Genomic DNA, 21405 nt, shown 5'->3' with positions numbered 1-21405 from the left:
TTCATGAAAATTTGAACTCATCAAAGTAGCTGGCAGCCAAATAATCAGGCTAGAAAACCTAAGGATAGAGAATCGTGGTCTTCCTGAGTTCTTCTAGAACTTGTAATGTGAAAGCATTAGTCGCTCAGTCATGTCTGATTCTCTGTGACCCCATGGACCGTGGCCTACCAGTCTCCTCTGTCCGAGGAATTTTCCTGGCAAGAATACTGTAGTAGGTTGCCTTGCCCTCCTCCAGAGGATCTTCCCAACTCAGGGATCAAACCAGCATCTCTTCTGTCTCTAGCATTGGCAGGTGGATTTTACCACTGAGCCATCTGGGAAGCCCCATGGAATGAAATTTACCAAATTTTGAAATTACCAAAAAAAAAAATTAGTGTTTTCTGTTTCAGCTATAAACAACCTAAAGAAAGAAAATTGTATTCAGTAAAAAAATTCAAAATATCAATAAATAGTAGAAATATGTGGGAATAAATTTAACAAGAAAAGCACAAATCCTATATGAAGAAAATTACTAAAATTTATGAACTTATGGAATAATACACCATGTTCACAGATGGGAAGAAAATATATGAAAAAGATTAAATTTCCCCAAATAATCTTAATGTCATTCTAATTAGACTCTCAATGGAAATTGTTTATCCCTTTATGTTGGGAGATGTTTGGGGTGGCAGTGGATATTTTCATAAAATGATCTTAAAGTTTACAGAAAGGTAAAACATCTGATGAAAGCTAATAAATTTAAATTATCTATAAAAACAAGAGTATGGATTAGTACTAACTAATTGTGACTCAGATGGTAAAGAATCTACCTGCAATGCAAGAGACCCAGGTTCGATCCCTGGGTCAGGAAGATCCCGTGGAGATGGGAATGGCAACCCACTCCAGTATTCTTGCCTACAGAATTCCATGGACAGAGAGCCTGGTGGGCTACTGTCCATGGGGTCACAAAGAGTTAGACACAACTGAGTGACTAACATCCATTCAATCAGGTTTAAAAGCTCAAGATTTTTTTAAAAAGTCAAAATTTAGAGCAGGCTACATAGAGGAACAGCTTCTAAATCCTGGTTTCCATTCCTTCCCTCCACTCTCGCTATACCTGCTTCTCTCTGACTTCTCCAGTTTTAAAGATACCACCATGAACCCAAACATAATCCAGATGGAACCCAAGTCTATGATTTTACAATTTTCTATACCACCTCCCTGGACTAAATCATTCTCATCTCTAATCTTGGGCTCTTGAAAAAAACCTTCCACATGTCTTGCAGCTTTCACTTTGATCTCCCTAAAGCAAAGTATCAATAGTACTTAAAAAATATCTTGTGGTTTCCCGAAGTACTCAAATCAAAATCTGAACTCCCCACTTCTCCACAGTTCTACAGAGTTGGTTGCAGCCACATCAGTAAACTCTTTTATACCGCTCTCTCTTGTTACCCTCTGTGCTCCAGCAACAATGGCCTTCTTCCAGTATTTTAAACAAACCAAACTCGTTTCAGCCATAGAAACTTCTCATCTGTGGGTCTCTGGGTCTACCAAGCTTTTGCCCTGATCGGTGCATGGCTGATGCTATAAGCAATTCCTCCTCAATATATATCCCTTGACCACCTTTCAAAGCATCCTGTTTTAAATATCTGCAAGGGTCTTTCTTTTGTGTATTTATTTGTTTGGTCAATATTTATTCCCAAATGAGAATATAAGCTCCAGGAATAATCAATGTGTCTACCTGATCTCTTCAGCACCAGGCACAGTGCATGAAAAACAGCAGGCACTTTGACAAATATTTGTTAAATCAAAGAAAAAAATGCTTGACCAAAGTTTTATTTCTGAGTGTTTTCCTAAAATGCTGAACCTCCAGAAACAGGTTTGCTTTGAAAGATCTTTGAAGGAATGTGCCATATGTGGCACATACATAGGCCTTTGTTATTTCAAAAGGAGACACTTCTATAGCCTAATTTCAGGAATATTTTTAAAATCCAAATGAAAACACAAATGCCTTGCCTTACTTACTTCTGAAGTCACCATCATCAAATATGGATTGACTGCCTTCATCTCTCAAATGTCAAGAGACTGATTAGCAGCGTCTAACATCTTGACTATAGAGACCATGCTCAGTGCGCTATAATGATTCATATAAATTAGCTGCCACATACTGTAAGGGAGACATTAATTTCCCACCACCTATTTCTAAGATAAAGCACTAAGTCCTAAATTCACCCTCAATGAGGTTATCAGTCACCCACAAAGCTTGATGTCAATGAAAAGGCCTCATTTGATATTGACATATATCTTAGCTTGGGGCAAATAGGAGAGAAGCATCATGATGAACCAGATGAATAATGGATCACATTCTGAGTAGTTACTCTGGAATGCTTACCGCCACCAACTGGGTCACTTGGTAATAATATTCACTATCTTCTTCCTGACTTGTAGGATTTCTGATTTAAACAGAATTTCTCCATCCCTTCTTCCCTGGTGGCTCAGATGGTAAAGCGTCTGCCTGCAATGCGGGAGACCTGGGTTCTATCCCTGGGTTTGGAAGATCTCCTGGAGAAAGAAATGGCAACCCACTCCAATACTTTTGCCTGGAAAATCCCACAGATGGAGGAGCCTGATAGGCTACAGTCAATGGGGTTGCAAAGAGTTGGACACAACTGAGCGACTTCACATTCACATTTAAAGATTTCCCTGAATTTCCCTGAGGCTGCCTGGCCTTAGTTCTCCATTAAGATTATCCCTCATCTTTAAAATGGAAAACCAACAAGGACCTACTGTATAGCACATGGAACTATGCTCAATGTTATGTGGCAGCCTGAATGGGAGGGGAGTTTGGGGGAGAATGGATACCTGTGTATATATATACATGGCTGAGTCCCTTTGGTGTTCATCTGAAATTATCACAACATTGTTAATCAGCTATACCCTTATAACAAAATAAACTTTAAAAAAAGTATCCTTCAGGCTTATCTTTTCAACACAACATGCAAGTCTAATTGTTACCTATGAACTAAATGACAATTGTTTGACAAAGACATGGCAACTATTGGTAAAATATGAGGGAATGTTGGCCCTGTTTACGGCCCAAATTGTATCTTCCCTCAAAATCTGTATGTTGAAGTACTAATATGATTATATTTGGAGGTAGACACTTTAAAGAGGTAACTAAGGTTAAATGACATCATAGAGGTGGGGCCCAATCCAACAGAACTGGTGTCCTTAAAAGGAGAGAGAGAGAGACACCCAAGGATGTGTATGCACAGAGCACATGTCTGAAAGCCAGGAAGAGAGAACTTGCCAGAAACCAACGATGACAGTACCTTGATCTCTGATTTCCAGTCTCCAGATTATGAGAAAACAAATTATCTGTTGTTTAAGCCACCCAGTCTGTGATGCTTTTTTTTTTTTTTTTTTTTTGACAGCCCTAAAAGACAAATACAGTCCTCCTGATGAACTCTGGTTCAGGGACTCCAACATTTACCCCATCACCTTCCTATATTTCTCTTCTGCTGGTCCCTTATCGTGCCTTACACCCAAGGCACACTGACTTTGTCAGGATTGCCATTACTGGGATGTATGACAGATGCAGGCAGAAAGGCACAAGTAGCTTAAATGGAGACCCCTTATAATGCAGTCCTGGAAATGAAACCTAAAAGACAGAATATATATATTCAGTCACTGCATGAAGCTCTATTTTTCCAGGAACATCTGCTTTAGAACAAAGATGCGATTTCTACATATATAACCTCAAATGAAAAGTACAGAATAGCTTTCTAATGCCTTCCTAGACTAAAAATAAAATCTGCTCTAATTAGTTGCCAATAATATGCCATAAAAGATTCAGATGCTTGGAGTCCAGGTCCTGAGCACCAGCCTTCCTGGGATAAGGGTTTTCCAATGGGTCAGAGAGACCTGCAATTTCAGTGCTCATATCCTACTTAACTGATGAGAAACTCTTACATGCTTAAACAGGAAGCAGAGTACCTCAGAGCACCTCAAACATTAACTTATGTCCAGAAAGAGGCTGAAAGGCATCAGTAAAGCTATTAAATACTAGTTCTTCTGTTCATGAATTCATGAATTTTTATATCAAAAAGGATAACCTCCAGAATTCTTATTGGAAATGAATAGAGAAAATAATATATACAAGTCAGTTTTTGACTGAAAACTCTCTCAAAAAGCCAAACACACTCATATTTTGGGTTCTTCTACCTGGTTTATTAGTAATCTCCCGATTATTCTATGCTTTTATTTGACAGCTCAGAGGAAGCCAGTTTCATAGAAAGATTAAAAATTCAGTCATCCAGTTTTTAAAAAGAAAGACCAGCAGCTCAGGCTCTCTAAGTGACAATCATTTGCTCCAAACTTCTATTACTCTATGGAATAAAAGACTACCCTCTAGATGCTCATCCATTTGTATCTGGGTGCTCTCCAACTTGTAGAAACTTTGCAAATTAGTAATCATAATTAAAGTTTATTGAAGACTTACTTTCCAGTTAAGGTTATAAATTATTAAGCAATAGTGCATGACCATTTGTGTTTTATAAGCCCATTAGTAGCAGCTTTATCTGCCTCATGAGGTACAATGATGAAGGTCAAGTGACCCTAGGGATCTTCAAAACACATTAATAACCTGGCCTGATAAATGACCTCGAGGTCTTCCTGGCAATCATACCAGCTGGAACATTTTTAAACAAAGAAATATTAATGGATTTTAAGTTGTTTCCCTTTGACTATACATTATTATGAAATAAAAAATTGTTCAAAAAATGGAAAACAATATAATGTTGTGTTAAAAAGAAAAATATTTATATGGAAGATTAGCAGCTTGTATCCTGCATTATTTCTGTCCTTCTCACTAGTTGTATGATCTGTGTCAAGTAACTTTACTTCACTGGGTTTTAGCCACCTCAACTGTGCAATCAGAGGGCCAGAGCAAGTGAGATAAGGCTTCACAACTTAGGAATCTTCCATTTGCTTCTCATAACTTCACTTTTTCCCTTTGTTAAAATGAGAGAGCCAGAGCAAGTGAGCTAAGGCTTCACAACTTAGGAATCTTCAATTTGCTTCTCATAACTTGACCATGAACTTCCAGATGTTCAAGCGGGTTTTAGAAAAGGCAGAGGAACCAGAGATCAAATCGCCAACATCCGCTGGATCATCAAAAAAGCAAGAGAGTTCCAGAAAAAAAACATCTATTTCTGCTTTATCGACTATGCCAAAGCCTTTGACTGTGTGGATCACAATAAACTGTGGAAAATTCTGAAAGAGATGGGAATACCAGACCACTTGACCTGCCTCTTGAAAAACCTGTATGCAGGTCAGGAAGCAACAGTTAGAACTGGACATGGAACAACAGACTGGTTCCAAATAGGAAAAGGAGTACATCAAGGCTGTATATTGTCACCCTACTTATTTAACTTATATGCAGAGTACATCATGAGAAATGCTGGGCTGGAGGAAGCACAAGCTGGAATCAAGACTGCCGGGAGAAATATCAATAACCTCAGATATACAGGTGAAACCACCCTTATGGCAGAAAGTGAAGAGGGACTAAAAAGCCTCTTGATGAAAGTGAAAGAGGAGAGTGAAAAAGTTGGCTTAAAACTCAACATTCAGAAAACGAAGATCATGGCATCTGATCCCATCACTTCATGGGAAATAGATGGGGAAACAGTGGAAACAGGGGCTGACTTTATTTTTCTGAGCTCCAAAATCACTGCAGATGGTGACTGTAGCCATGAAATTAAAAGACACTTACTCCTTGGAAAAAAAGTTATGACCAACCTAGATAGCATATTCAAAAGCAGAGAAATTACTTTGTCAACAAAGGTCCATCTAGTCAAGGCTATGGTTTTTCCAGTGGTCATGTATGGATGTGAGAGTTGGACTATAAAGAAAGCTGAGCACTGAAGAATTGATGCTTTTAAACTGTGGTGTTGGAGAAGACTCTTGAGAGTCCCTTGGACTGCAAGGAGATCCAACCAGTCCATCCTAAAGGAGATCAGTCCTGGGTGTTCACTGAAAGGACTAATGTTGAAGCTGAAACTCCAATACTTTGGCCACCTGATGCAAAGAGCTGACTCATTTGAAAAGACCCTGATGCTGGGAAAGATTGAGGGCAGGAGGAGAAGGGCACAACAGGGGATGAGATGGTTGGATGGCATCATTGACTTGATGGACATGGGTTTGGGTGGACTCCAGGAGTTGGTGATGGACAGGGAGGCCTGGCGTGCTGTGGTTCATTGGGTCGCAAAGAGTCGGACACAACTGAGTGTCTGAACTGAACTGAATTTGACTTTTTCCCTTTGCTAAAATGCTCCAGGTGAGGTCTTTGTAGTTGTCTTTCTCTCTACTCTTTTTAGGAAAACTATAAATGACAGGATATACTATAAATAATCAGGAGTAGGAAATGGCAACCCACTCCAGTGTTCTTGCCTGGAGGATCTCATGGACAGAGGAGCCTGGTGGGTTACAATCCATAGGGTCACAAAGAGTCGGACACAACTGAGCACACGCGTGTGAGATGACTATAAATAATAGGATGCACTGATAGAAAGGAGGTGTTTACATTAATGGGGCTGATTTTGGTCAACTTCAGAAATTTTTTTTTTTTAAGATGTGCTGAGTCCTCTTTATAAATTGGTCTTTGAAATTCAGAAGTTAAAGCTATGTTTAAAATGGTCCATTTTCATTCATTTAACTTTCTTGTCAATTCCCTTTTATGCTCTCCTTCCTCTTCTTGTTCCACTCTTGGGAAAACAAAGACTATGCTTCTAGGTGACTAGGTATATGAAGGGAGCAACGTAAAACCTTATGTCAGTGCTCTCTGAACAATTTTTTAAGGAGCTCTCAAAAGTTCAAAGGAATCAACAAGTAATCAGAAACCATTTGATCACTTTATATGTGCTCAGAGCAGTGAACAATACAAAGAAGGATGTAAAAGGCGTAATCACTGTTTTAGCATCATCACACAATCTAATGTCAGAGATATAAGTGACACAACCTATGAAACCCAAGTAGAGGACAGTGTCTAGCACAATGTCTAGCAGTGAAAGTGTACAACTGATGTCTGTTAGGCTATCATGAACGCCACATTTTTTAGGAGGAACAGCACACTGTGGTCTGTTAGGCACCAACCATGATGAGAATACTTTCCTCAGTTTGGGGTATCTGTCTCAAGGTCATCATTTAAGCAAGCAGGAGGACATCTGAAGGAAGACGGTAGGTGTGGTGAAGATTCTGGAAATCATGGTCTACAAAGAGTAGATAATCTTTAAGAGTACTGAATCACTATGTTTTGTAATTGAAACTAGTTTAATATTGTAAATCAAGTATACTTCAGTAAAAATAAATAAATAAAATAGAAACAGATTTCAGTACTAAAGAAGAGGGGGAGAAAGATTAATGAAAGAAACTGGAGTTGTTGAACCTACAAAAGGGTCTTGGAAATAGAACACTGATAACTGTACTCAAATATTTGAAGGGTTGACTGATATGCTAAAACAGAAAATTAAGGCGATATCAGATAAGAGAGGCAGAACAGTATAATTCCAAGTTATTAATACTGGTTCCTCACAATAGCCCAGTGAAATACAGTTGATCTTTGAACAAGGCAGGGGTTAATCCGCGTATAACTTATAGTCAGTCTTTTATACTTAGGGTTTCTACAAATCCGTGGATTTAACCAATCCATGTATAAGCAGTATTATAGTATTTAGTATTTGAAAATACCCACATGTAAGTGGATCTGTTTAAGGCTCATCTGTATATTCATTTGCCAGAAGAGAAACATTTTGCTATACCTATTGGAAATGACATTACCATGTTAAACGAATTGTTCAAATTGTGAAACATAGATCACAAATCTATTTGTTCTGTGGTAGTGGGTAAATCTGAGAAGGCAATGGCACCCCACTCCAGTACTCTTGCCTGGAAAATCCCATGGACAGAAGAGCCTAGAAGGCTGCAGTTCATGGGGTCTCTGAGGGTCGGACACGACTGAGCGACTTCACTTTCACTTTCCACTTTCATGCATTGGAGAAGGAAATGGCAACCCACTCCAGTGTACTTGCCTGGAGAATCCCAGGGATGGGGGAGCCTGGTGGGCTGCTGTCTATGGGGTCGTACAGAGTCGGACACGACTGAAGTGACTTAGCAGCAGCAGTAGGTAAATAACATCACAAACATAACAATTTAAAACAACAGAAATCTATCTAGAGATTATTATAATGAGTGAAGTTAAGTCAGACAAAGAAAGACAAATATATGATATCACTTATATGAGGAATCTAAAACAAAAAGGTATAAAGGAGCCTATTCACAAAACAGAAATAGAGTCACACATGTAGAAAATTTACAGCTTGTTTTCACCAAGGGGGAATAGTGGGTGTGTGGGATAAACTGGGGGATTGGGATAGACATAAACACACTACTATATATGAAATGGATAACTAATAAGTATTTACTATATCACACAGTCAATTCCTCTCAATACTGTGTAATGACCTATATGGGAATAAAATCTAAAAAATAATGGATCTGTGTGTAGCTGATTCACTTTGCTATACAGCAGTAACGTAAATCGACTATATTCCAATAAAAATTAATTTAAAATGAAAATATATAATAAACAAAATTCTAGGTGCACCACTGCATAAATCATATTTTACATGTCACCCTGACTATACACGCTTATGCAATTTTAGTTACCCTAAGGCTCTGGAAGAAAAGTTACAGATGAACAGCCATTACAGGAGGGTTAAATAAGAAAGTAGAACTGTTATCAGTTAGCGTTATGCATCTTTTTAGAGGTCTTCTCTCCAAGTCCCAAACTTAACATTTTTATCACTATAAACACTGTTTTGCTCTAGATGATTATCAGGGAAGGGAGGAAGTCAAGAGAATGAAGTCAGAGAAGCCTTAGTTTTCTGCAACTTTGTGGGTATAAAAGGACTTAGAACTAAGACAGGAGAAAATTTATTCCACTTAAATCAAATGGAACAAGACTGCAAAAGGCAGAGAAGTAACAGTAAACATCAAGCTGGGCCTCACCCAATGGAGGCTAGTCAACAAAGCTGATGTGATCAGCTGTTTTAGGGTAGTTGTGATGGTGCTGAGAGGTGAGATGAAGCCATATTAAGAAAAAGACGGAAGCAGACAAATACAGCAAAAGTGGAGTTCAGGAAAGAGTAAACATAAATATAAAAGACCAAGGTCTCTACTAATAAAAAGGTCAAGGATGTGAACAGTGAATTCACACAAGGGAATACAAATAAGAATCGAACATATGGGAAACACATTCAGTCTTACAACATGCAATTAAATATAATAGAACAGTTAAACTGAATTTTGGAAGGAGATTTAGTAATACACACCGTGTGTGTGTGTGTGTGTGTGTGTGTGTGTGTGTGTGTGTGTGTGTGTGTGTGCGCACATACATCTATATACATATGTGGGCTTCCCTGGTAGCTTAGATGGTACACAATCCACCTGCAATGCAGGAGACCTGGGTTTTATCCCTGGGTCCAGAAGATCTCCTGGAGAAGAGAATGGCCACCCACTCCAGCATCCTTGCCTGGAGAATTCCATGGATAGAGGAGCCTGGCAGGCTACAGTCCATGGGGTCGCAAAGAGTTGGACATGACTGAGAGGCTCACATATATACATACACATATATAAATAAATTTATTATAACCTTTGGTCCATTAATTCTATGACTTGGAATTTCTCCAGAAGAAATAATTGAAAAGGAAAAAAGTCATTTGTACAACAGGATTTTAACCATTAGCAAAAAACTGGAAATAGTCCAACCATTCTTCTGTCATTAGACATTTAATTATGGCACAGAATCAATGAAATTTTATGTGATCATTATAAACAAAATAGGAAAACTATGGAATAGCATGAAACTGTTCATGAAACATTAAGTCAAAGCATAGGACACAGAATTGTATACACACTTTGTGGTGGTGGCTTAGTCACAGTTGTGTCCAACTCTTGTGACCCCATAGATTGCAGCCCACTACGTTCCTCTGTCCATGGAATTTTCCAGGCAAGAGTACTGGAGTGGGTTGCCATTTTCTTCTCCAGGGATCTTTCTGACCCAGGGATCGAACCTGGGTCTCCTGCACTGTAGGTAGATTCTCTACTGACTGAACTATCAGGGAAGCCCAACACACACATTATGGCCACATAAAAATATACCATGTGTGGATAGATTGGAACATGAATATTGAGAAAGGAAAAGCGAAAGTGAAAGTGACGTCTCTCAGTCTTGTCTGACTCTTTGTGACCCCATGGACTGTAGCCTACCAGGCTTCTCCGTCCATGGGATTTTCACAATCCTATTAGGATGTTGGTTAAAAGTATAATTTCTTTTCCTTGTTTTTTTTTTTTATGTTGTTTTTAACATTTTAAATTAAATTTTAATGAATTCATTTTTGTTAAGGAACTCTAGGGGATGATAAAGGTTTTTACATAGGGAATATATATGATAAAATCAGGATTGATTGAAGGATTAAGAGCCTAAGTCACACAGTCCAAGTGAGAAGCTGTGACATACATACTCTAGATTGACAAGGGGTTTGATCAGAGTACAGACTGAAAATAGAAAGTAAAGCTTGATCATGTCATTTTTTTAAAAAAAGCAACAACAGAGTTGTTTGTTTGGCAGAAAATTGAGTGAACCTATAAGTGAGAAATTAATATCAAAGATACTTTAAAAATCCCATGGATTTGGAAATTAAATGTCCACTTTTCGTTAATGGATCTATCTAAGAAGTCATAACAAGGAAATAGAAAATATTTGTGATAGAATAAAAATGAAAAGTGAATTTACCAGAATTTGTTCCATGCAGCTGAAGCTGCTCAATGCAGTTAAATATAACAGGGAGTCTTGAATAAGGTATGAAAACAAATAATGGAAACTAGCATAAAATTTTGTAAAATTTTGTGCACAAAGTCTGTAGTTTAGTAATACTGTATCACATATTAATTTCTTATTTTTTAAAACAGCATAATATTTCTTTATATTCTCAGAACAGTGAACCTATCTTTTCTAGTCCTGATGCGTAATGACTAGATGCTACAAGTTTAATCATTTATTCAACAAACATTTATTGGTCACCTACTATGTGCCAAACTCATAGTTCTAGGCACTGAGGCTTAAAAGCAGGTTCATGATCTCATGGAGATTACAATCCATTCCATTGGAGGAAGGAAAGCGAATAGACTTATGACAGAAAAAGACAGACAGACAAAAATATTATATGGTATTATGAAAAGAATTAAAATACACTAATTTATCAAGATAAGTTGTTTTACAGTGTGTGATCAGAGGAAGACTTTAGAGGATGCATCAAATATTTGATATTTGACAATATCTGAATGGCAAGAAGGGGCTAGCTATGCACTGAGGAGGAAGGAGTGGAAGCACAGGGATATTCCCTGGTAGACAGAAAATCAAGTACACAGGTCTAGATTTAAGACTAGTATTTTTGAGGAGTCAAAAAAAAAAAAAAAAAAAAAGACAACGGTAGCTGGACACAGTGGCCCAGGAGGAAAGGTGAACATGTTGAGGTAAGATATAAATCATGTAACGTTAGGGAATTTGAATAATAAGCAAAGTACAATGGGAGGCAGAAGAGATCCATAATTTGATGTACAATTTTTTTAAAAGATGACTTGTACCCCGTGAAGAATAGACTTCAGGAGATAAGAATGAAAGCAGAGAATTATATCTGGAAGCTACAGCAGTGACCTAAGGAAGAAAAAAAAAATGGTAGCCTGAACAAGGATGAGGATGGCAGAAAGAGATACATTAACCAATCAGAATCTGTACTGGAGATAGAGTCTATAGAACTTCTGATACATTGGCGAGCAGGGTCACTGGAGGGAGATGTGTTCTGAAGACAAAGGGAAGAGGAAAAAGAAGACTCAGGGTGACTCTAATTGGATGGAAAGCTGCCTTAAAGGAAGCACTGCCAGAATTGATGATGTGAGCAAGCATTGGTAGCAACAAGTAAAGGACAGATTGGGGAGAAATTATTGCTCAGTGTTATCTGCCCAAGTGAGTCATTCCAGAGTGCCTTCTCACTGAGAAGAGGAAGAGCACAATGTTCTACCAGAAAGACTGTTGGGTCATGAGTTAATTACAGAGACCTTGAATTGTAACAAGGCTACAGCTTCTGGGGAAAGATATGGCCTGGTTTACATAATGGTTAAAGCAACAAGGTCTAGGAATCCATCAACCTTTTATGCGTGACCTCATTGATCCCCACAAAAATCAATCAAGCTTTTGATATCCATATTGACAAGCCATGAAAAAATAAGTCTTCTTGTGTTTATTTTTGTTTTAGTCCCAAGAGAAATGCTCAGACCAAAGGGAAAATATTTAAAGACCACCATCACACTGGTTTTCTCTTATTTCCATTTTTAGAAGGACATTGAGATTTCACAGTGGCCTGAAATTCTCAGTAAATTTCATTGTTTAGAGCTACTCCATGCTTCATTTGGGAACTTTAGTTCCCTGCACCATAAACTTTTAATTGTTTATGGAGAACAAATAACACTTGGATAAAATATCTAGACTAAAATAATCTATCCCTCCCACCAAGTAAAAGGCACTCCACATAACATTTGGAAAGTAATATTTGCCAACTTCTTGACTTCAACCCTAAAACTTGTTTTTGGAAAAAAAATGTTCTAAAATATCAGGAGTAAAAAGACTCTTTTAGCAAAGTTGTTCTATAAATTAATTTATACTTAGACACAATTTGATGATCAAGACAACCCACAGAAGTACTTTTAAGATATTTTTTCAACTTTTGAGATTTTAACCAGGCAGATGGATGGATCAAGAGACTGAAAAAAGAGCTTTCACTGCATAGGTCATTGGTTCAAATCCAACCCAACTCAGTGGGAAAGCAATTATCCATCTGCTGATCTTTATGAAATGTACTGGTGGGCTAAATTCAATTTCTAACATGGAAAATAAACAGCTACAATTGCTGGGAGCCTAGATGAGGGGCCAGGGATTCATTTAGTTGTTTCATGTCAGGACTGATACACATCAGAAATACTACATTGCAGGACTGACTGAGAATTTTTATCAATAATATGCAAGAGTACTACATATGTTGATAAAAATACAAATTGTTGATGAAGAAAAATCAAGGAAATTCACACGCATCTACTTATGAATATGTGTACATCTATGGCTTTGTGTATATATATGTACAAATAAATGTATACACATATGTATATGTGTAAATATATACACTTTTCTTTTGATATATCATAGATCTTAATATTTGTAAGCGAAGATTCACAACATAGTTCTGTGGACCCTTACCACTCATAATATATCCCTAGACATTGAAGAATCCCATATTCACAAACGCACCTCTTGCATATAATTTCTTCCTTAAAAGCACTACGATATAAATGAAAAAGTTGAAGTGACTCTGTTAGGCCCTTCATAGAAATGTTTATATGTGCGCCTAGCTTTTCCCACATTTCATTTCCATTAAGAGTCGTATGTTTCTTGCCCATATCCTCACACCACAAGTTAACTGCCTTTCCACTCTCACTTAATTTTAATCCCCTCTTTGTTGAACAATTTTCCTGCTGGCTGGAACACTGGCTGGAGCTGTTTTATGAAATGCTTTGTCTTGTTAGCCTAGCAAAATTAATAAACCTCATGGACCTTCGGGGCCATAGTACATAGCCAAGCCCCAAAAGTTCAATCAGTAAGCATTCCTTGCAATGTACCATTTTGCTAAATTGGTAACAACTCAGGCACATTATGTTGGGAGGAGTCATTTAGTGAGTGAGTGAGACCAGCTGATTACTCAATCTTTTCCCCTCAGTGCAGCTTTTTATTTCCATTATTTGTCTTTAGTAGTATAAACTTAAATTTTGCCACATGTTATGGGACAAAAATATTTATATTATTGAAGACCTACAGGTTCTGGAAGGTTAGGAATCTAACAAACATGAAGGACCTACAGATTCAAGTACATCCTTCTCTCCTAACAACTAGCTGAAAGTTGGCTAGCAAAGAGCTGGTCAGACCAATACCTAAATGGACAAGTAGAAGAATAAAGATGCTGTTACCATGAAGAGAGAAATTTGTAGGAGGAAATGAGAATTTCAGGTTTAGACATCTTGATTTCAAGATCTGTTCTGACAACTAGATAAAAGATATGAAATAGGAAGATGAATCTTTAGAAAAAGACTAAAAAAAAAACCTATAAACTTGGGCATCTTCAGTATAAAGGCTGAAGCTGAGGTGATGGGTATAGAAAAGGCTTTTCTGAAGTCAGTCAGGCAGTACATATAAACCCAGCTCTTCATGTGTGTTGAGGGTCAGACTTCACAAGCTCAGTCACAGTTCAAGATGTCAATTTTGCGTTCACTGTTTTTCTTTGTATTAGACTTTTTTTTTCCCTAAGGACGCTTCATTTTCACACATGAAAGTGACCACTCAATTTAGTAAAAAAAAAAAAAAAAAAGACAAGCCTTCAGTTGACCATTTTAGCCATATGAAAACCAAGAGTAGAAGAATGCCTCTGTGACAGTGTCACCTACAGAGCCTCCTATTCAGTTAAGTGTCCACTCCTCCATTAGCCCCCACTGCATGGACATTTACTTTGCTCCAAAGTTGAGCAAAATTTCACTGCCAAAATACACAAACCAGTTTCTGAAAGCAAAATGTTAATTCGTCAAGTCATGTCCTGTTTCCTTTTCTTTATGGGAAGGTTTTTCATTACAAATTCAATTTCTTTAATAGATAAAAGGCTATTTAGATTTTCTATTCTGTTTTCTTTTTATTAAGGGTGGTAGTACAATGATACCAACTTGAGGAAAAGCTTATATTTTTATAATTTCTAACAATAAAGGAGAAAAGGGCTCTCCTTACAAGAAGTCTTTTGTTTCAATCTTCCCTTTCTGTTGAAAATTAAGCCACCACGAACATGAAGCCAAAAAATGTTGGTCTTTCCTTCTAATACAACACAGATGGACAATGTGCCACTCTGAGGCCATGCAGGGGACCAGCTTTTCAGCACTGGAAAGGTCACATCAGAATTAAGTTGGTTTCAGTAAAATGAAAACAAATGAAAACTTTGTGTTTACCCCTCAAACCCAGTGTTTTAGGTTCCTCCATAAAGACACAGCCAGGAGTACCACCGCGGCTCTGTTACCCACTGCAGGCTCTGCTCTTCATACTCTGGAGAGAGGCACTGGTTCACTGCCCCAGAAATCTCATCATGAAGCACCTTTAGTACTTTCATGAGACAGAAGGTCTGTGCCTCACTCTCCAGAAAGTGTTCCATGAATGTTGCTGGAACAAATTAACAAATTGAATTATTATTACGTCTTTCCTTCTTGCTTGATTCTCCCCCAAAAAGCATAAAGAAGCATAGGTTCAGAGTTTTAGTAATTAATAAGAGCTTTTTGATCTGGAGAAAAACAAATATCATATACTAACGCATATATATGGAGTCTAAAAAGATAGTACTGATGAAATTATTTGCTGGGCAGCAGAGGAGACACAGACATAGAGAACAGACCTATGGACATGGTGCAGGGATAGGAAGGAGAGGGTGCAATGTATGGAGAGAGTAACATGGAAACTTACAATACCATATGCAAAATAGACAGCCAATGGGAATTTGCTGTGTGACTCAGGGAACTCAAACTGGGGCTCTGTGACAACCTAGAGGGGTGGGATGGGGAGGAAGATGGGAGGGAGGTTCAAAAGGGAGGGATATATATATACCTATGGCGGATTCATGTTGATGTTTTGCAGAAACCAATGGAATTCTGTAAAGCAATTATCCTTCAATTAAAAAATAAATAAATTTTAAAAATAGAGCTCTTTGGTCTGTGTATAATTTAGCATAAAACATGTCAGGCATGAATGATCCTTCACACCTGTGTAAGAGTTGGGGGCACCAACTTTTGCTTTAAGAAAATATAGTGAATCTGACCTCATTTATGACTGCTACACAAAAGATTTAAAGGGAATTAATTTTGCCCTTGAAGTGTTTTGATGTAAAGCAATGTCACTTATGAGATTTTTCTCATGAATTTATCTTTTGGCTAATTTATTTATAAATTTAACATCTTCCACTTTTATAGGTAAGCAGGAAATAAAACTTCCCAATATTTATCCTAAAGTTACCTCACCCTTTATTCAATTATTCCAAAATTTTTATAAATCCATTCATACTCAATTTACCTAGACTGATTCCCTATTGTCATCAACTGTTATAGTAAAAGAGAGAGAATTTGAAGAAAAGACCTAGATTACTCACTATAGACTCTTGTTCAATCACTTCAGGATTGGAAGCCTCAGTTTTCTTACCTGTCAGATAGACCTAATATGACCTATACTTCATAGGGACGATGTGGAGGGGTTGAAGTACCAGTATCAAAAGTCTTTGTAAACGATAAAGCCCCTCACAATATGCAAAATATTATGACCCTGTCTCTATTGTCCAGCTAATCTACTCCATCCCTTGTTATTTGAAAGATGCCCTCTGCACCTTCCACAATTCTAGAATGCCCTTCTTGGATACCCCTCCCTGACACCAGCCCCTGCCCACCCTCCATCCCTACACACACACGCCATGAGCTCTGGGAAGGCCACGTCAATGTCTCTTAGTGTACCAGATATCCAGGGTCTTAATAGATATGTGTTGTAAAATTAAAGACAGAAAGCAAAACATGTTAAATATGGAAGAGTACTTTGAGAAATGTAATTGTTTTATATTTAAATGGGACTTTATAGTTTACTATATACACACACACACACATATATATAAAACTGTAGTTCTCAAAAAGTAAACTAAGCAGATATTATTACCCTCATTTTGTCAAATGGAAAATAAAGTTCAAAAGAAGTGATTTGCCTAAGCTACCAGTGAGTAACATCCCATGCTTCACAAATGTGAAGTGTTTCCATTTTCTACCTGTGAAAATATTTTCCTTTCTCACCTTTCCACCTCATTGTTTTCCAAAGCAAACTGAGGAAATGAGAAGACCCCTACCTCACAATTTACGTAGTACAGTTATGCAGCATGATCTTCTACATGAATCCCCGTGCATCAAAGGTTTTCTTTCTGGAAGCCTGGAGTTTCTAGAATTTATCTGGGAGAGAGAAAGGTGTGGGCCATTCTCCTGCCTTGGCAAAATGGTCCTTTTCACTTCTGAGTGCTCTTGACTCCAGAAAAAAAGGCTCCATTGCCTCTCACCAATCTCCTACATAGTTCTTAATAAACTGAAAATCATATGGCAGAAGGAATTGAGCATTTGAAGAAGCGACAGTTGAAAGTGCTGGAATACACATTTGGCACTTAAAGAACCACAAATCAGTCACAAACAGTAAGTGAAACATTTTTACTAACCTAGCTGTAGGAAGTAATCTTTAGCTCTTATCTGCAAAATAGACCTGGGGAAATATAGTTATCCCTTTGTATCCACAGGGAATGGATTCAGGAACCCTTGCAGATACCAAAATCTACTGATGCTTAGGTCTCTTATATACAATGGTGTAGTACATGTGACCTACAGACATCATCCAGTATATTTTAAATTATCTCTAAATTACTTTTACTTACAATGTATATGCTATGTTAACAGTTGTAAATGCTATATAAATTGTTGCTTGTGTGTGGCAAATTCAAGTTCTGCTTTTGGGAGATTTATGGAATTTTAAAAAATATTTTCAATCCATGGTTGGTTGACTCCATGGATACAGAACCCTCAGATGCAGAACCCACAGATACGAAGGATGAGCTATACAGGTGGGGCTGCCTTTCAAGCCCCTTTATATAGGCAGAGGCATTTTAAAGACAATAAGGGGACAAAGAGAGGGAGCGAAGCATGAAGGGAAGAAGGTAAGGGTGGGGAGAAATAACATCTCAACAATGTGTGGCTTCATGAGCAAATGGAGTGTATGGCCTACTAGCTTAGAGGTGGGACACTGAAGGACAGTTGCTCTATGATTCTGGAAAGGAAGGCAGAGGCCACTGCCAATCACCTGCAGAAGAGACGATGTCATTCAAACACAGGTTGCAGTGACTTGGAGCATAGGATAGAGAAAATCCATGACAGAGCTGGTGGAAACGCTGAGCAAATGGAGGTTTTTAGAAGAAGGTCTATTGCCACCAAAATGACCAAAAGCGATGCCAAACCTATCTGCTTAGTAGTAATCTACTAGCTATTCTGTATTGAACACAACTTTGTGAAAACCATTTCACTAACAGCAGCAAACTCTTATTATCCGTCAGGTTTTTAAGTACTCTGTGCACGCTAAGTCGCGTCAGTCATGTCCAACTCTTTGCAACCCTATGGACTACAACCCATCAGGCTCCTCTGTCCATGGGATTCTCCAGGCAAGAATACTGGAGTGGGTTGCCTGTCATCCTCCAGGGTTAAGTACTCTACACTGATTATCTGAATGACCTCTGGTGACAAGTCTGTGAGGCAGAAAGGGAGCCAGGAGAGAATTAGGCTATTTGGCTGAAGTTCAACAACTTGCAAATAACAGGGTCAGGACTAGAACCTGGGCAATTCCACTTCAAAGTCCACATTCCTAGCCATCCACTATGCACGTGGACTCTCATTATCTCATGTAATCCATTCTGTGACACAGCCAAGAAGGTACTGTGAGAAAGCTGTGACTGAAAGGCTAGTACCTACCTGCTCAGTGTCAGACATAAAAGGAGGGGCCAGGATTGAGACCAGGCCTATCCTAATCCACAGCCCATAAAGTTGCCCTCAACACATAACCTGCCCAGGAAAGAAGTATCCTTTCCAGAACTTTAGCTCCCATAAAGGCAATGGGATCGTTTCTATGTTTTTATGTCTCAGAATTCTCAGAGCCAGGTTTGATGTGATGCTTTGGCTCAGGAAGGTGTTCACATTCCCAAGTCCCCACTCAGAAATTACACATTTTTCCACTTGGAATATCCATTAGGATTTCCAGGAGTATCAGCAATCAAAGACAAACTAACAACCTTCATCCAATCAAAAGGGCTATGGAAGAGGAAATTAACATTCTCCTAAGCAGCTGAGCTAGGGAAAAATCTGTTTGAGAACAATTTCTGCTTTCTGCAAACAGGGTTGGATTTATTTCAATAGAACCACATTATCAGAAACCCCCTTTTTAGTAAGTTGCAAAACTACTGTTCCCCAGGCTCACTCTTGGATGTTTCCTACTTCATCTTTCTTTACATCTCAACTCAGAAGAACTTAGTTGGAGAATAACAAGAGTAAAATCTGAAAATGAATAAAGCATTTTGGGGAAAAAACGTCATTAAAAATATAGGCTTATTTGCCCCTGAACTTTACTTTCTTATCCAGGAAGCCCTGACCTGTCATGGCCAGGGCCAGGTCAGACAAAACTAGGAAAAATTAGGAAAACTCTTCCTAAACTGTCATAACCTCCCCTTCCCCAGCCACCACCCCAATACACTCACTGCCTCCGTCCAGTGTCCTCTGATATCGAGTATCCTCGTACTTTGGAGCTCTAGCAAACTCTATTCAGACTGGTAACTCAGATGTCCCTATGTACACACACATACGCCAACAAAGCAGCTCTAAGACAGGTCAGTGGGGAATACTCTCGGATTACATGAGGTCACACAGTACACCGCCTTGGTGACAGACACCTATCACCTAGTCACTCACTCACACAGACCAGCCCTGCATTGGCCACAGCTCACAAGAGGCCAGTGACTGGCCCAACCTCTAGTCACCTACAGTGGTGGGTTCAACTTCAGTATAGAAACAGCAGCCAATCTATAGTTTAAACACACAGGGAATCTGACAGTTACTGGCCACCCGGTCCACCTCCATCCCATCCTCTCAAAAGTTTTTTCTTCTTCCATGTCCATGCCCTCCCATGCTCTCATGTTCTCAAGCAAGCTTTGTCCAATCCTCTGGACTCTGCCGATGAGTGAGCAACATGCTCTCCCTTTTGCCTGTGACTGTGCCCCAAATACTGTCAGCAGTAACCCCTGTCCTCCTGTCTCGGAAAAGAGCCCTGTATTGCGCTCTTCAACTGCTTGTCTCCCCTTTCAGAGCAGCCCATTAGATCCCTTGTGTGTGTGACCCTGTCAGTGGACAGTGAGGGAAGTCCTGAAGTGATTCATGTTTCCCGGACAATTCTGCATGGATTCATTCACATACAGTAAATCTCCTTGTCCCAGGAGTGCTAAGATGTCATCTTGGAAAGCTTAGAGTATCACAGACACAAGAAGCCAAGGGTAACTTCATGAGAAGCAAACTCTTTATTTGACATGGAAACTCCTCAAGCATTGTTCCAGAGCACCAAATTCACCAAGTTTAAAGCCAAAACTGCTCTAATTAGCTCCGTCTTGTACAAAACCACTGGCTACAAAGAAGATATTTTTGACCTATTTAATTCAAGGGCTCTGCCTTTGTGGGGGAGGATGATTATTTTAATGCTTTGGGCTTTTACGGACACAAATTTTAAAAAAAATCATCATTCTCCAACCGCTGCTTTGTATTTAATTTATACCAAACCATAGCCTTAAGAAACATCAGTAAATCTGAATGAGGACTTTCTAGGTGCAAGTCTCAATGTTCGGGACCAGGAAGATGGGAAAGTGTTTACCTAATGTTAGTAATCAAGGAAAGAATTCAGGCAAGTGCTGATAATTCTGATTCAACACTAAAACGTCCAGACAATTGAAGGAAGAGCAGAGAACTGCTTAATGTTAAAAAGAAAAAAAATTAGATAAAAATGCCAGCTCAGTATCTACAAAGCCAAAAGTAAAGTGTTAGTTATTCAATTGTTTTGGCTCACGCAGATAATAAATCCAGGCTCCAGGAAACCATACAAGAAGAATGGACCAAAATAAGTAGAAATAAATGGAAAAGCTGAAAAAAGCATCCCCACCCTATCCGCACCCTACCTCCCTGATGCATACACACTCATCAGTCTATTTTTTTCCCCTAGAAAACCTCCCTCCTTCTTCCCAATAGAAACTTCTTGTTGATTTTTCTAAACAATTACTGCTAGAAGTCATTTTACACGGCTTTGTCTACACACACTAAGGGCTTCCCAGGTGGCTCAATGGTAAAGAACTCGCCTGACAATACAAGAGACACAGGAGATGAGGGTTTGATCCCTGGGTCAGGAAGATCTCTTGGCGGAGGAAATGACAACCCACTTCAGTATTCTTGCTTGGAAAATCCCATGGAAAGGAGCCTGGTGGGTACAGTCCGTGGAGACACAAAGAGACACGACTGAGCAACTGAGCTGCATGCACACACACTAAATGGGGAAGAAAAATAAACTACAAACCACCTGGTGGTGCAGTCCCATGAGGTGGTATTCTATGCCTGCCTGTATTTTTGTACTGTAACCCATTTGTG

The 21405-nt window shown here is 38.7% G+C and overlaps 1 long non-coding RNA gene across 1 annotated transcript in view; it reads right to left on the bottom strand.

Annotated features, from left to right (window-relative positions):
- The window catches only part of LOC132659837 (uncharacterized), a 249081-nt gene that overhangs the window by 178284 nt on the left and 49392 nt on the right, over positions 1-21405 (bottom strand). The window lies entirely within an intron of this gene.

This window comes from Ovis aries, chromosome 5 (assembly GCF_016772045.2).
Source record: "Ovis aries strain OAR_USU_Benz2616 breed Rambouillet chromosome 5, ARS-UI_Ramb_v3.0, whole genome shotgun sequence".
NCBI classification, from domain to species: Eukaryota; Metazoa; Chordata; class Mammalia; order Artiodactyla; family Bovidae; genus Ovis; species Ovis aries.
Note: the sequence above shows the minus strand (reverse complement) of the source record. Positions and strands in the feature narration are given on the sequence as shown.